The following is a 15,906-nucleotide window of genomic DNA, read 5'->3' as shown; positions in this document are numbered from 1 at the left end:
CAGTTCAAATGGTAGAATTTTGCTTTGTAAATGTAGGAGAAAATGGAGTTCAGATATATAGGTAAATTTGCATTTGGTAGTGATTTAATGTTCCATGGTCTGTTTTAGCTCCAACTTAAATATTACATTAAAACCATCAATAAAAAAAAAGGAGGAAAAAAAGAAAAACCGTGCTAACTGCTGGGTTCAGAAGGAGTGGATGTGATTTTGTTCTTGCTGTCAGTGTGGCAGTGAGCTGCCTTTTACTTTCTCCTCTTCATTTAGCAAGTCAGCAGCAGCAGTTAAATGATAGCCCTCCGGTCTTTCTTCAGGACTGTTTTTGCAAATGAAAGCAGGAACTTCAAATCCTCGTGCTTTTCATATCACTTACAAGGTGTTTTGTGAATTTTAACATTTTTGCATCTGTCTGTGAAACGGTGGAGGGGATGCAAGTGTTTCAGAGTGAGAAGTGCCCTTTGTGCAGGGAGGCTGCATGGCTTTGTGCCACTGGGTTCAGGAGGTCATAAAGGCATGTTGAAGAGAAAAAAACCAGCCAAAAATGAAAACGTTTGGTGGCTTGTGAATGATAACTGGGTTGGGAAAAAAAAAAAAGGAAAGAGTTCACATGTGACCAGTGTCTTTCAGAAATACCTAAAGCACCTGGTGTCTGCATCATGAAACATTATTCAGTCCCAGAACCACATACTGTCCAGGTTTTCACTGTGATTTCTCCACGAAGCACTTTTTCTCTCCCAGGGCTGGCTTCAGGCCTTCCTGTGAACACAGAGTCACCCCTGCTCACATTATCCTTCTCTGGAAAATTGCCACAAACCTTGCAGAATCCAGTCCTGATCTACCAGCGATGTGAGGGGTTTAATAGGAGGGCAGGGGGCTTGCAGTCAGTAGCACAAGGCATAACAGACTAGAGCAGTGGTCCATTAAATCAGTGTGCTAGGGCCCAGGCATTTACAGTCACACAGTCAGATGTTTCCAGTAATTATTTCCCCATAGCATTTTTATTAGGTGCTCCATAAATAATATTCACTGCCACACTCTTCTCAGGGTCTTTTACAAAAAAAAAAAAAAAAAAAGGGTAAGGTAGGAGAGAAAAGAAGGGGAACTCACTTTACTTTCAGCTGGATTTTGAGGTAGTTCTCTCTTTGAGCCCATTGAAGCAGATAAGAATTTGGAAAATATAGGCAAATTCTTTCCTCGCTGACCAAATATTGTGGCCTGGAACTGTCATTGGACCAGCTTAATGCCAGAATCATAGAACTATTGTAGAATCACAGAATGGTTTGGGTTGGAAGAGACCTTAAAACTCATCTTGTTCCACCCCCTGCCATGGGCAGGGACACCTTCCACTATCCCAGGCTGCTCCAAGCCCTGTCCAGCCTGGCCTTGGACACTGCCAGGGATCCAGGGGCAGCCACAGCTTCTCTGGGCACCCTGTGCCAGGGCCTGCCCACCCTCACAGGGAAGGATTTCTTCCTAATATCCAATCTAAACCTGCTCTCTATCAGTTTGAAGCCATTCCCCCTTGTCCTGTCACTGCACACCCTTGCAAAAGTCTTACTCGCAAGTTTCTATTTCAGGTTTAGATTTGTCTTCTTGTTATGGATTCCATGCAGACCTGGGATTGACAAGCAAGCCAGTGCTGGGGTTGGAGTGGGATCTTTTTTCTGTTTACTGCTTATTTGTTGTTCACTTTTTTTAGTAGTATTTACAGAGTTCAAATCCAGGTTCATCACACCAATAAAAGGCAGTGCTCTCTCCTGCGTGGAAGAATCTCCCAAAACTCAGCACTGTCACTGTGTGTTTAATCTGCTCTCTCCAAGCAGCCCCTATTGCCAAGCACTGGCTTTTCAATGTAGGCTACTGTGCAAAGGCTTTTTCCAGGAAATATCACTGCCTTGTCTCAGTTATAGCATTAATGTTCAGCAATACAGCTTCTTTCCTGGCACCAGCACTTGTGTTTTGCAAAGGGCTTTTACTCAGGTATTTAATTTTCAGCATCAATTTTCTACCCAAAGTAATAGTCCTCAAACAAACTCAAGGATCTGTGGACTTATTTTTGTACTTACTGGACTGCAATATTGCAACAAACCCCAAGCAGAATTCAGAGAAGCAACAGCAAAAGGAAGTGGAGTAAACAATCACGGTTCAGGTTTGCTGCAGGGGTCACAGACTCTTCCACCTGTGTATGAAAACCTCTGAACAGCAGGAGGTGGGTGTTTATATAGATCAACCCACAAGTGCAATACTTCTGTCTAAGCTGAAAAGCTGAGTCGGGGAGGTTTGGGTTTGGTATCAGGGAAGAAATTTTCATCCAGAGAGTGAGCACTGAACAGGCTCCCCAGAGCAGTGATCACCAAGCCTGTCTGAGCTCAAAGAGAGTTTGGGCAATGGTCTCAGGCACAGGGTGAGATTATTGGGCTGTCCTGTGCAGGGCCAGGGGTTGGACTCCATGATCCTGATGGGTCTCTTCCAACTATTCTATGATTCATGTTGATGTGTGCATAGGGAGCACAGAAATTGTTAATAATTGGGCAGTAAATAGAGCTTCAAGTAAAGAGGGTGGGTTTGCTTGTAGTAACTGTCAGTGTCTGCTCAGCTCAGGTGGCCTTGCTCCCTGGCTGTCTCCATCTGTGTTCAGGAGGGTTCAGTGGCACGTGGCTGTCTCAGAGGATTTGGGTATTTACATGCAGGTCATTGTCAGTGGGCTGGAGGTATCTCAGAGCCCTGGCTGATGGCTGAGATGTGTGGTAAAGACATTGGAGCCAAGGTTAGGGTCAGACCTAACACAACTCTTAGACGTTGTCTGAAGAGCCAGGTGAGGGAGCTTCCTGCAGCTCTAAAAATGCTCTGCTCTTGGCCATGGCTGTAGCAATGTCAGGGACACCCTGGCAGGAGGAAGAGGCAAATTCTCTGCTCCTCAGAAAAATCTCACTTCCAGATAATTTCTCAGTTCCTTTTGTTCTCTGCTTCATTTCTGGGCTGGGGAAGTTGCAGTCTGAAATTAGATAAGAACCCATTCAATATAAATGTATATATCTATTTTGTGCTATAGGAAGACTCAGTCCAGTGAACCCAGGCCATTGGCATTTTATAATTTCCTCTTGCTCCAGCAGGTAAGGGATTAACCCATTGTTATTCCTCTCTGAAGGAACAGAGAAAAAGATATACTCTGAAAAGACCATGATTAAAAAAAAGAATCCATTGGGTTTTTAAAGAAATATTTTATTGAAACCATAAGGTTTCTTTTTTTGAGAGAGAAAATTTGAATTCCGGAGTTTATTTTTCCTTCAGTGTCTCTCCTAAGAACCAACAGGAATTGAGATATTTTTTTCTTCTCTCTCGTGTTTGTGCCTACTTATTAAACACACATGTGGCCTGGATTCCTTGCGTAGGTGCAAAGAGGTTTGGAAAAAAAAAGGAAAAGAAAAAAAGGTGCAACCCAGTCCATTGACCTGTCTCTTTGCCCTTAGGACTCTTTCGAACAGCTGTGAGAAAAAGAAAAGGGTGGGGGAGAGGTAAAAAAAAAAGAGGCAGTTTAACAAGCCAAATCCAGATGTTCGTTTCATACACACACCCTGAACAGCTTTTGCATGGTTTATTTCGTTTTCTGAAACCATTTTTCACCAGCCTGTTTTCTCAGCTGGGAAACTTCTGGTGTAGTGTTTTCAAAAAAATATTGCATTTGGCATTACAAGAAAACAGAGCCTTTAAGACATTAAAAGGACAATATCCTTGTTTGACTTGGCCCAGGGAAGCAGGGCTATAGGAATTTTAGATTTCTGTACCACCCAAAGAATAGGTAAAAGAAATTTTCCACTCTTAAACTCAGTTTACATGGGAATTTGAGAGTTGATTTAGCTTGGGTTTTTGTTTTTTTTCTCTTTAGAGACTTCTCTGTGGACTTTGTGTTAGTGTAGATGGACTTTATTAGTGTGAAGGAATAAGCAGAGTGATAGCAATTTGTTTGATTTTAGACCATGATGTACCATGGTTCAAAACTCAAACTGATGCTGAATGAACTCTCTTTTATTTTGTGTTATTCACACCAATATCCACATGAGGCAGACAGACAAATCTGAAATTATTTTTTCACCGGCACAACTGCTTTTTTATTTTCCATTTATATCAACCCTGTGAACAGCACTGATTTCAGGGCAAAGGTGGCAGAAAAGGGTGTACACTGAGTTTAGAGGTACCCAAATACTGGGGGTAATGACTGAAATTAGGGAAGACCAACTGCAAATGGGACTTACACTGTTCTCACTTAGATAATCAGGGGATATATTGCTCTTCAAAATGCTCAGTGTAAAACCCCAACTCCACTGAAGCCAGTGGATGCTTTGCAGTTTGCTGCCCTTCAAAATTTATGAAAAAATCCTACATTTTTTTAACCCCTGAGATCCTACAAGTGTCATTCACCACTACTTATTGTTTTAGAGAGAGACTTGATACAAATTGCTCCATGTAAAGGAAGGTCTCTAACTTTGCAACAGCTTTAAGCAATGCTTTGGTGATCCTTTTTTCCACCTTTAATAAAAAATTGAAGATATTCTTATCAGAATTGTCATCATCCTGTGCAGATCTCACACTCCACCAGCTATGACAAAAAGCAGGTGATAAGAATTGTGAGAATTTGAAGACATATTTTGTGGTTAAATTAAATAGACAATGAAAAAAATAGGTATCAAACTATCCTGATTTTATAAAACTGCAACATTATTTAAACAAGTAAATAAAAATTCTTAAAGCATTACAATGTCCCACACCATGTTTTCCTTTCAATTTGCTACTGCTAAATAAGAGCAACTCATCAGATGTCTGTTGCACACAGAGCATGGCAGGGTTTGGGGTTGTGTGCATCCTTCAGCCTTTCAGCACCTGGCAATGGGAATATTGGCATTTTGGCATCAGAACACCACCAAATGGGCTATAAATACTTGGGCCTTGAACTAATATTCTCTTCAGACAAAATTTTAAAAAATCAACAAGAATTTAATTAAGAATTATAATTCATTAGGCAGATCATTTGTCCAGTGCAGAACTAGAGTGGAAAGCTGCCCAGCAGTCCTAGTAAGTTCTGCTGGGAAAACTGGGTGTCTTTTTAAAGCCTCTGACTTGGTGCACAGATTGAATAATCCAGGAGAAAACATGTATTGTCTGTCTGTTTCAGGAGGCTGGAAATTTGTGATGTGAAACAGTGCCTTGATGTGGTTTTCCCTGTTCCTCTTTATCTGGAGTGTGCAGTACAAAACCACGTGTGTGTGTGTTTCTGTATTTATGTGCATGCATATTTACATGTACATTATTAGACACGTCCATAAAAAAAGCTAATTGCTTAATTAAAAAGGACAGTCTGTTTGTGTGAATATCAAGCCTAGAACCCAGGCACCTTCACATCTGACTTTGGGTAATTAGACCTCTTAATATCTAGTATCAGAGTTAGAGAAATCCAGAAACTTCTGCAGAGATATTGTCAAGACTGTGTGCTTGGAATTATTCTGTCAGCCAATGCATACACAATGAACTTAGAAAATGTCATTTTAGAGGAATCAGGCAATAAATTTATACAAATACTACTCCATACATCTCTTCTGGAAGGATGGCACCATGGCAGTGGTGTCAAAGTTGCATCCTGTGCTTGCACAGCATGTGGAGCCTTAGCCTGTGAATGGAGCAGTTTATGTACTGCTCTAAGACAAGTCTATAAAGATGATTCAGGAGCTGAGAAGAAAATGAGGAGGTAATGTTGCTGCATGAGGAAATTTGGGACAACACTGCCCTGTGCTGTCAGCCTGGGTCCTTCTAGTCATGAAAAGGGATAAGAGTAAGTCTGGTGAAGTGTGAGGACTCTTATCTTGTTCTGTCTTTCAGCAAAATAATGACCCAAGCCACATGGCCTCCCAAAAATGCCTCCTTTGTTTAGCCAAAAATTACACCCTGTAAACATTTCCAATCACAGCACAGAAATGGTTGCATTTATTACAACAGACTGTGGTGCAGCAGTCTGTTCAGACAGGGGCTAATACCTGCTCTGGGATCACCATTCTCCATGGTGAGGAATCCAAGCAGTGGTGCCTGGGATCTCCTTTGGTGCCCCACAACACCAGACAGCTCAGTGGTGCTCCCTGCACTCCGTGCTCCATCTCCCTTGAGTTTCCCTGCAGCTTCAACCTAGGTTTGCCTAACATTTTACAAAGTATGGGGAAATATTTCCTGTTAAACTGATTAAGAGAAAATCATGATATTCCTCTTTGTCTCTCCTTGATAAATTCATTTTGATACCTCTAATTGTCACTGCAGGAAAGTTGCATGTCATCCTTAGTTGTCTTCTTTAAAGACTCCCTGCCATTATGGCTTTGCCAGTGAGGATAAATGCATTGTGTTTCAAGGGAATTGTTCCCCAATATTGTTGCACTGTTTTCTGGACACCTCTTTGTCATAGATGGTGATGATGATGATGCTCACAGAGAATTAAAATCTCTGCCATGAAGGCACAATGGGCAGGTGGTGCAGACTCTATTTCCAGGAAGGCTTTTTTCTGGTTTGTAGGAGTGAAAGAAAAAGTTTTCATTTAGAGGAGGACATCGGGGTTGAGGTAGGAGATAGGGATTTTGGAAGGTGATTGTCTATATCAATGCAAAAATTATAATTGGTTCTCTCAGAATCATGGACTAGTTCAGATTGAAACTGGCATTTGTAGATCATCTTGCCCCTGCTTAAAAGAGGGCCAACTTCAAAGGTAGCTAAGGTTTCTCAGGGCCATGTTCTGTCAAGTTTTAAAAATCTGCAAGGTTAGGTGTTTTACCATCTTTTTGTGCAACCTGTTCCAGAACTTAACTGTCCTCCTTTCAATTTATTTTTTAATGAAGTGGGAATTTGTCTTGTTGCAACTTGTGATCATTGCCTTTTATCCTTTCACTGTATCTGGGAAAAGTTGGACTCAATCTCCTGTGTAGCCATCTATCAGTTGTAGAAGGCACCAGTTAAAGAGCCTTCTTTAACTTTTAGATTTTGCAGGCTGAACAAATTCACCTCCCTCATCTTTCCCTCATGTGTTTTGCTATCTTGATAGTCTGCTGCTGGGCTCAATTTAATTTGTTGATGTTGTTCTAGCACTGTGAGTAGGGGAAACCATCCAAAAGTGGAACTGGGCTTCAGTTGTGGCTAACATTTTGCATTAATTGTCTACTCTGTTGACTTCAAGATGCTCAAGCCTTGGCCATAGCAATAATATAATGGCTCTCATTCCAGTGGTGGGACTATCAGGGTGTGCCTGCTTGGAAAAGCCTCTCTCCTTATACACTGTGCCCAGGTCATCCTGTCCCATTCCTTTGGCTCTCTGTGATAGCAATACAGTTAATTGCCTTTTTTCTCATTGCTAAACTTACTGGTTTGTCCTGGAGATTATGAGTTTGTTTTCTATTTTCACAAAGTGCATACACCCTTATGGACTTTTACAAAGGAATCAGAAACATCCAGGAAAAAAAGCAGAAGGAGCAGAAAGCCCTCAATTTCTTCTTCTATGAATAATTTAGTGCCAAGTTAACTGAAACGTTTGAAAAAGAGATTTTTGGTGCCCAGCTTCATTAAACCCTCTATCCCCAAATGGATTCTCTATCAGTGTCAGCATCCAACACTTCATCTTGTCCCAATCACTGCAAAGACCTTGTGGAAATAAAATGCAGAGGGAGGGAGAGGCAAAGCAGATCATTGTTGCCATTAGGCGTGTCAGTGTGTGTGCACATGTGCTCTATAAACTCACAGTGAGGGTGAAAACAGGATCTGGATGGAAAGAAGGAACGAAGCCCCAAACCATATAAACCTCCCAAAACATGTGCTTCTCTGGGGGGTGGGCCACCCTGTTAATGTGCCACACTCCAATCCCCCCTTCTCTGGAGCATGAGTTTTAACCAGAGGGTTCTGTTCTCATCCACAGAGCCTTTACCAGCACGGCAAGTGGGACCCCTTCTCTTGGCAGAGATTTCTGTCAGTGATCTGTCTTCTGCAGCTATTTCCGTGGGAAGGCCCTCCATCTGCTGCTTGGCAGGGAAGGAAACTTTCCTCTCAAATGTTTTCTCTCTCTCTCTCGCTCACCCTGTTTAAGGTATACCCTTTGGAAATCTCCAACTTCCAAGATTTATTTTTTCACAGGGTACATACTTTGTTTTACGTGGTCTGGCTTTCTTTCTTCTCACAAAACGCCACCCCCATGCCCTGCTTATCCTGGCAGAGGGAGAAGAATGCTGTTTGCTTTAACATTACCTTGGGTCTCAGTATGCAACAGGTCAAAAGATGTGACAAGTATACATGCTAATCCCTTTCCCTTTCAGTTAATAGAATAACACAGATGGGAAAGTTTACATTGGGATCTGACACTCGCTCCGAGCTGAAGTTAAAAAGGAGATGGAGTTGGACATTTTATTTCAGATCAGGGCAGTTACTGCACAAACTCACCTTCCCACTCAGCGTCAAGTTGCTCCTGTTATCCTAAACCCCATTTCCTCTACTAAGAACGCCCCTCTTCCCCTTCTCCTCTCCTTTTGAGAGTAGTTTGTAGAGTTGGCTGTCTTGGAAAGCTTTTGCAGAATAAAATGTTCCCCAAGAATCAGTGATGTTCAAGAGAAAAAATGTCAACATTTTCCACTGAAACACCACCATTGGTGACTCTTTAAACATTTGGCATTTCTGAGTGTTGAAATATCACATAAGAAAATCATTCCCACCAGATACCAACCAGATACCTTCTTAGAAATATTAAACTGATTTCAATAAAATTCCATATTACCAGTTTTGTCACGTCTATCCATACTGTTTCTATTTCATTTGGCTCTGTTTTCTGTTTCTTTGTAGCCTCCAGAATATGTCCTCTGACATTCTGCGTGACAAAGCCCACTTGTAAATTTGCTTGCCTGAAGATTTACCACTCTACGTTATTCCTGCAGGGAACACACAGAAGAATAAAATCTAGGATTATGTCTCATGGGGAAAAGCTGCAGTGATGACTGACTTGAAGGGCTGGTCCACATCACACCAAAGACCACTTTCTTGCCACCAGGTATGTACCATTTCACAGTGTCTTTCATGAGAACCTGATGTCAGCTCCCATGATCCTTCAAAATCAAGATTCTGATTACTGGGAACTCCTTAACAAATAAGGTTTTGAAGGTGTCTCTGTAATGAGAAGAGTACCTAGGATCTATTCTTGGGTACACGTGGGCCTCAGAGTATAAATGTGAAGAAATTGTATTTTCTATAAATCTTTAGAAAATCTCAATTCTATAAACAAAGCTGTATGTTAATTAATGAAAATAAGATTAGAAATGCAATAAACCCCATATTTTTAACTCAAAAAGGTGCATGTATGTACTGAACTTACTAGCAATGAAAATATTCCATTTTATTAGAAACTGCGCCTGTATGGTTTACCACAAATATATTGTTCATGGGAAACACTCAGTGACCTGCTTTCTGATTAGAGAACTAACATTTGGGTTTGAGAATCACTGCCTGTTTCATCTGGTTTCTTTGAAAATGTGCAGTTTCAGAACTGCTTTTTCACATTGCTTTGTACACTTCTCCATAAATTTCACGGCAGAGAGGGCGTGTACCTCTCTCAGCCTGGTACCTTCCGATAACTGTGATAACTCAACAATGATTCAGAAATCAAGATCTCAAATCCTAAATTCAAGATCTTCCTCTTCAACTTGGCAGCAGCTCTGAGGTTCGATCAGAGACCATGCAGAGGAAAGCAAACAGCAAACTCAGTTCGAAGAAACTCAAAGCCTCAAATTTTGGTGAAAGGTCCATGGAGGTCAATGGAGAATTGCTTCCCAACAGGGAGCATGAGGAAGACCAGCTTAAACTAGAGGCTTGTATTTTAGAGAGTTGGTTGAGGTGAAAGAGATCCTACAATGGGGACTGATCTGCAAAGTGGTGTAGATACGCAGGACAAGGCTCAGGACACCTCAGATCGGGCATTTTTCTGAGATTTAATGCTGATCTTCCTTTCTCTTGATGTTTGAAATGGGCATCTTCAGGGAAGCTGTGTGTCCCACAGCAGCTCTGATCTGATTTTGGAGGTGCATTTCTTCCTCCTTTGTAGCAAACACTGAAACAGCAACTTACTGATTGCCTACATTTGATGAAATGTGGATCAGGTGAGTCCAGCTCGCTTTTCCTACACAGGGAGCAGCATTCCCATAGTTTCTGCTGGATCTTCAGGCTCCTTATTTGGGGCAAGACACTTAAATGCTTTTGTCATCCTGACCTTTACTCTCTGTTGTAATTTCACTTCTGACTTCTTGACTAAGATGTCTCCCAAAGGAGAGCAATTAGTGCCCATCACAAGGAAAGCTTTTGCAACATGGGTGACTGCCCACAAGAAACACAGTTGAGACCACCAACTGCTTTATTTGTTTTTCTTCCAATTTCTGCTGATTGAGAAGCTCATGAGATACATCTCGTTTCCCTGGAGGTCTCCAGGGAAGCAGTGGTCAGACAGTCCTTTTCCAGCCTGCTTTGGGCAACGCTGGTGGTAAAGCCCTGCCCTTGTGTTGCTGTGCACAGGCAACTCACAGGTTATTGAATTCTGCCTTATAGAGGCTTGATTCAGCTTATTTCAGCCACCAAATTCTTATTATTTGGTGTTAAACTATTCACTGCTATTCAGGGTCTGATTTGGATAAGTTACGTAGAGGAAAATGGTTTAGTGTCCTGAGCTACAGGTTGTGAAATATTAAACAAAAATCTCCAACAAAAGAGTTGGTGCTAGAGAGGCTCCATTGTGGGTTGGAGCCACTGTCCTGGCCTTTTTGAAAACAACCCCCTGCTCACCACAGCGCTAGGTGAAGGCTCTCAGATCTATATCTATATGCAGACCTAAATTAAAAAAAATTCAGATGTCATTGGATTTCCCTGCACTGTTATCATAAAATCATAGAATCATAAAATACCCTGGGTTGGAAGGAACACACAAGGACCATCAATGTCCAGCTCCTGGCTCTGCAAGGACAGCCCCAAGGATCCCACCCTGTGCCTGAGAGCAGTGTGTGTTATGCCCACAGGTACTGCCCAGTGCAATAGGTAACATCTAAACTGCATCATCCTTTTCCTAATTTGAGCAGGAATTCTGGTATCTCTTCAAATCTCTCCCTTCCCTGCTTCCTCCAGTTTGGGGGAGGCCAGTAATTTGCTGGTGGCTGTTTAACCTCAGGAGGCCTTTTTTGCTTTCCTGTCTCCTACCCCACACAGCCTGAGATGCTCTTGCCAGCAAGCTGAGCTGAGGCTCGCCTCATTTCCTCCCCTGTAATTCCACTCTTGGATGAGAAAGGCACTGAATAGATTAAATTTACCTCTTCCTCTGTGGCTGGACTATCAGTGCTTCCTGTGTATGGGAACAGAGAAAGTCACAGTGAGTCCTAGGAGAAATTCAGGTAGAGAAAGAGCCTTCACTTTAACTGGGCCTTGCATAGGAATATCTCAAAGAATTAAAAAATTATGGTTCTGCTGTGTAAATAAAATATGTCAACACATCCATTTTGTAAAATTGTCTGTGCTATACTTAAGACTTGCCTCTACTGATATTATTTGGAGTATTTCCACCAGCTTTATTTTGAGCTGGATTATTTTAGAAATAATTTTTGGCAGTGCCATTTGTGGTTCTTTGTTGACTTCTTTAATTCAACCTTTTTTTCATATAAGAAAGATCTTTGCTTCCTAACACAGGAGGTACAGCACAGGCCTGATCTCTGTAACCTCACAAGCCAGAAATTGTTACAAGATCATGTCCACTACAAGTCATAACAACTTTTTTTATAAAAATGTCTTAATTATCCAGAAAATGTGTTTTCATGATGAGGCTAAGGCACAGCATGAATGCAGTTTCATTTAAAGCACACAATTAAATGCGGGTGTGTGTAGATTATAAAACTGTTTGGGAAAAAACAGCCCAAAGATAAACACCCAATGAGTTATTTGTCTGGTAAGATAGCCTATGTTTATTCTCATTCCAGAGATCCTGTGTCTGATCAAATGAGATTTAAAACAAAACATTCAAAATATAAGTTATTTTTGGACCAAGAGAATAAAGTTTTCGCCTGCCATGATGCCTACAAAGGGAGCTGGCAATGCCAGGGAACACCATGTGCTGGGACTCCTGCTTATCACAGTTGTTCTCTTTTAGATGTCTTTTATTTCTTGTTTGTTTGTCTCTGTCTCTCTCTTGGCCTACATTTAGATATTCAGCTCCTTGGACAGAGTGTGATTTGGCATTCGTTGTTCCAACAGTCAGATTTATTCCAAAGGAGCTCTTGATTTGGGACCAATTGATGATGGTACTAGATATTGAGTGCAAGTCACAATAGAAAGCTCCACAGCTGAGCTTGGTGCAAAGAGTGCAACATTAGGAAAGGTTTGTGAAGAAGCACAGATTTTGCAGCATCTTGTTTAGCTCCTGTTTCAGTCTCTGATTGTGGATTTCAGGGAAGAGGTGACCACACACATCCAGCAGAGTTTCCTCCTGGTGATACCTCTGTGAGGACTTGGCCACCCCGGGCATGGCAGGGGCATTGGGCAATGCATTTACATTTCATGTGAATTTCCTATGAGTCACATCTCCTTTTGTCACCAGAGCATCCCATCCCATCCCATCTCATCTCAGCACTCGCTTTCTGAGAAGTTAGTTGACTCATCACTCCTAGGTTTCTTCTGCCTTTGCAAGATTCTCCTTCCCTTCACCTGATGCCAGTCCTGCCCTATCCTTGGCACCATTGTGGTACATTTATGAATTTGCAGAACCCAAATGTACCACTGGGACACAGTCCTACACAGACGTAGGAGAAAAACGTAGGTTAGAGTGGCACCATGCCTGGAAGAGCAGCAGGAGATGGAAAATGTCCATGAATTCATGGCTGTTTTCAGGCAGGCTAAATTCTACCTATGTTCTCGTGCCTAATGTTAGCCACAAGATATTCTGGACCTTCAGAGTTGCCAAACCAATAGGAAAGCAGAGCTGAAGTAGGAGAATTAGATGGAATACAGCTGTTGGAGGCCACATGAGTCTGTGTCCTTCACAGTCATGGAACTTCCTGGCACAGCCATGGCTATTTTTGTGTTCTGACAATTCTGAAAACATGCAACAAAATATTTGTGAAGAACTTTTGAGTGCATTCAAAACAATCTGTCTTTTACAAGGGTGTGAACAGAAAAGCTGTCAGTTCTTTCTGGGGTTGAATGGGAAATTGAATGTCATTTTCGTTCATTTAATTGGTTTTGTTAATTTAATTTTTTTAAGCTTGAAATAAAAAAAACAGCCCTCAATGTTCAAAACTATTAATGAAAAATGCAGATATTTCCTTCTGAAGACTTGAAAACTAAACATTTAAATGTTTTAGAGTTTGAGAAAGATACTTTCAACATCTAGATTTTGCAGCAACTTACAGAGAGCTGAGGAACATTTTGGTTGATGAGAAATGAGAATTTGGTGAAACCTTTGCTATGACTCTTTGAGCAGCTCTAGGGATCAATCTTTTCTCTTCTCACTTCCTGAATATACTCAAACACTACCAAAGACAGGACATGGCTTCACTCAAGACAATGGCTGTAATATTTTTTGTTCTTAAAGTTGACCTGTACAAGTAAAAGAAAGATGTCATCACCTCTGTTACTTGGAATTTCAAATTTTTTAAGGGGTTATAATGTAAAAATGTCCATAATGCTGCCAGAAAAGCAAAGGGCCTGAGGACAAAGGGAATCTGTATGTTCTGAATTACATGGCAGAGTGTGTGGCTCCTATTCCTGAGAAGTGCAGTTAGAGTGTTGGCAGCAAGGTTCAAGCTCGGACTTTTACTTGGAAGTAGGCCAGTAGAAAAGATATAAATGACCACAGAGAGTGGAAGGTGAACAATTAAATTTTCTTTAGAACAAGGAGGCTGCTGGTCCTTCTCCAGCAAATCAGGGTCAAGTCCAGGTTCACACTCACTGTCAGGCTGTACCTCACTGTGTAAGTCACAAACTCATCTGGAGAAGCCATTCAGTGAAATAATTTGCCATTCACCTAGGATGACCCACAGATGTCCTGGGATGTCCAAGAATGCAATATTATTTCTTTAATAAGAGGAAAGAGGCACTGAACTAACGGAGAGACATGTTTGCTGCCTGTGATTCTCATGTGCAATTCATATGCAGTCTGTTAAAACCATGAAATATGGGAAAAAGTGAACCTGTGTGTCTGGAAAGCAGAGAGTCAGTATCTGACAGACCTCAGTTGTGACTTGCACAATAGTCAGCTTTAGCTGTGGTGCATCTGTGGTGCATGTCAACTCCCAATACACTACCACGGGGTTTTTAATTTTTTTTTTCCCACTTCATACAAAACTGAGAGGATTTTTTCCATTTCCAGACTGAGGAAAACTTGTCTTAGAAAGCGTGGTTTCAAGTAGTTTAAAGAAAGAGTTTAACACCTTTCCTACTCCTTTTTTCCTGCTTCATGTGTTTTATCTTACCTTGGTATCATAAAGATCCTGTGACTGCAATCTTGTGCCTTATACCTACTATAGAATGTAAGCTCTCATCATGACGTGATAATATTTGGCAAGTGGTGACTTGTAAGGGTGTAGTTTTGAGTAAATAAAAAAAAAATCTGGGCAAGATTCAGCCTTCAGGAGAGCAGAGCTGTCTCTCTGCAGTGGTTATAGTGACAAATGTAAAACATTTGTACAAAGGGAATAGATTAGTCACCAGCTGTTATTATAAGCCTTTCACATTATTTAAGGACCAGAGAAGGCTTTAGGCAGCCAAGCAGGAGACTGTATGGCCCCTAAGTGCCTCTTACAGCCTTGTAAAACCAGGGCATGGTCTTACCCTCTCTTATCTCTAATGCTACTTGTGAAACAAAACATGCTGGTATTTGGCTTGCTAACCATAGATGCAAACCACTGCAGAGCTTAAGGGTGTTTCATTAGAACTCCATTAAAAATGAGCAATCAATTTAAAAAAAATAATCAGAATCCACAGAGCAAAGCATCACAATATAAACCTACCCAGTCCCCCTTGCCTTTCCTGTGAATAGATGTGTGTTTTGCTTTTAATTTGTGACTCTTGCAACTTTTAGGAGTGGCAGCATAGTTTTATTGATTTATCCACGTATTTAGAGTTTTAAAACCCTGCACAGATCTGGGCACAGGCTTGTGAAAGAGAGCTCGCAAAGACTCAGCCTGGTGGTGTTTTGTTCTGCATTTAGGTGCAATTTTACCCATTGCTGCAGCTGGCTGTTCCTCTGGTAACAGGCAGGCTGTCCAGACCCTGTGCCTGGGGGAGCTCACAGCTTGCCAGGCTAGCTAGAGATGATTGTGTCTGGCAGAATGTCTGTATGGGATTGGTGCTAAAGGCAAAGCCTGTGCAGAGCTATCGAATGCTGCTGGAAATGTGACACCTGGCTGGAGCCTCACGCCGTTCATGATCCAAGGCATGGTGGTTCTGAATTGACAGTCAGCTTGAGAGTGGTTTGAAAGTATTTTCCCTTCAAAGTGGCAAGTCTGGTGGGTATCAAAAGCAAACCTGAAGAGAATGGAAGACAGATGAATTCCGGAGTTTTGGTATAGGATCTTTTTTGGCTCGAGATTATTGAGGTGATTTTGAAGGTGATTAAATCTGAAAGCTCCTCTGATGTGTGCTAGCACCACTTGCTAGTGAGATATCTACATGTAACTGCTAAGGACAGGTCAATACCAGGGTGACTAAAAGGAAAATAGACAATTGCTAAGATGTATTGGAAGATCAACAAAGAGTTTTTGCAGTCTACACCCATCAGGAAGAAGATGAAATGGAAGTGGCATGCTCTACATGGTGTCACTTGGGTCCTCAGAGAAGCAAGTGGCAGCAACCTGAAATCATCAGGGAACCAAATTCAAA

This window comes from Lichenostomus cassidix, chromosome 20, assembly GCF_008360975.1.
Source record: "Lichenostomus cassidix isolate B80296 chromosome 20, HeHo_3.0, whole genome shotgun sequence".
Taxonomy (NCBI): domain Eukaryota; kingdom Metazoa; phylum Chordata; class Aves; order Passeriformes; family Meliphagidae; genus Lichenostomus; species Lichenostomus cassidix.
Note: the sequence above shows the minus strand (reverse complement) of the source record.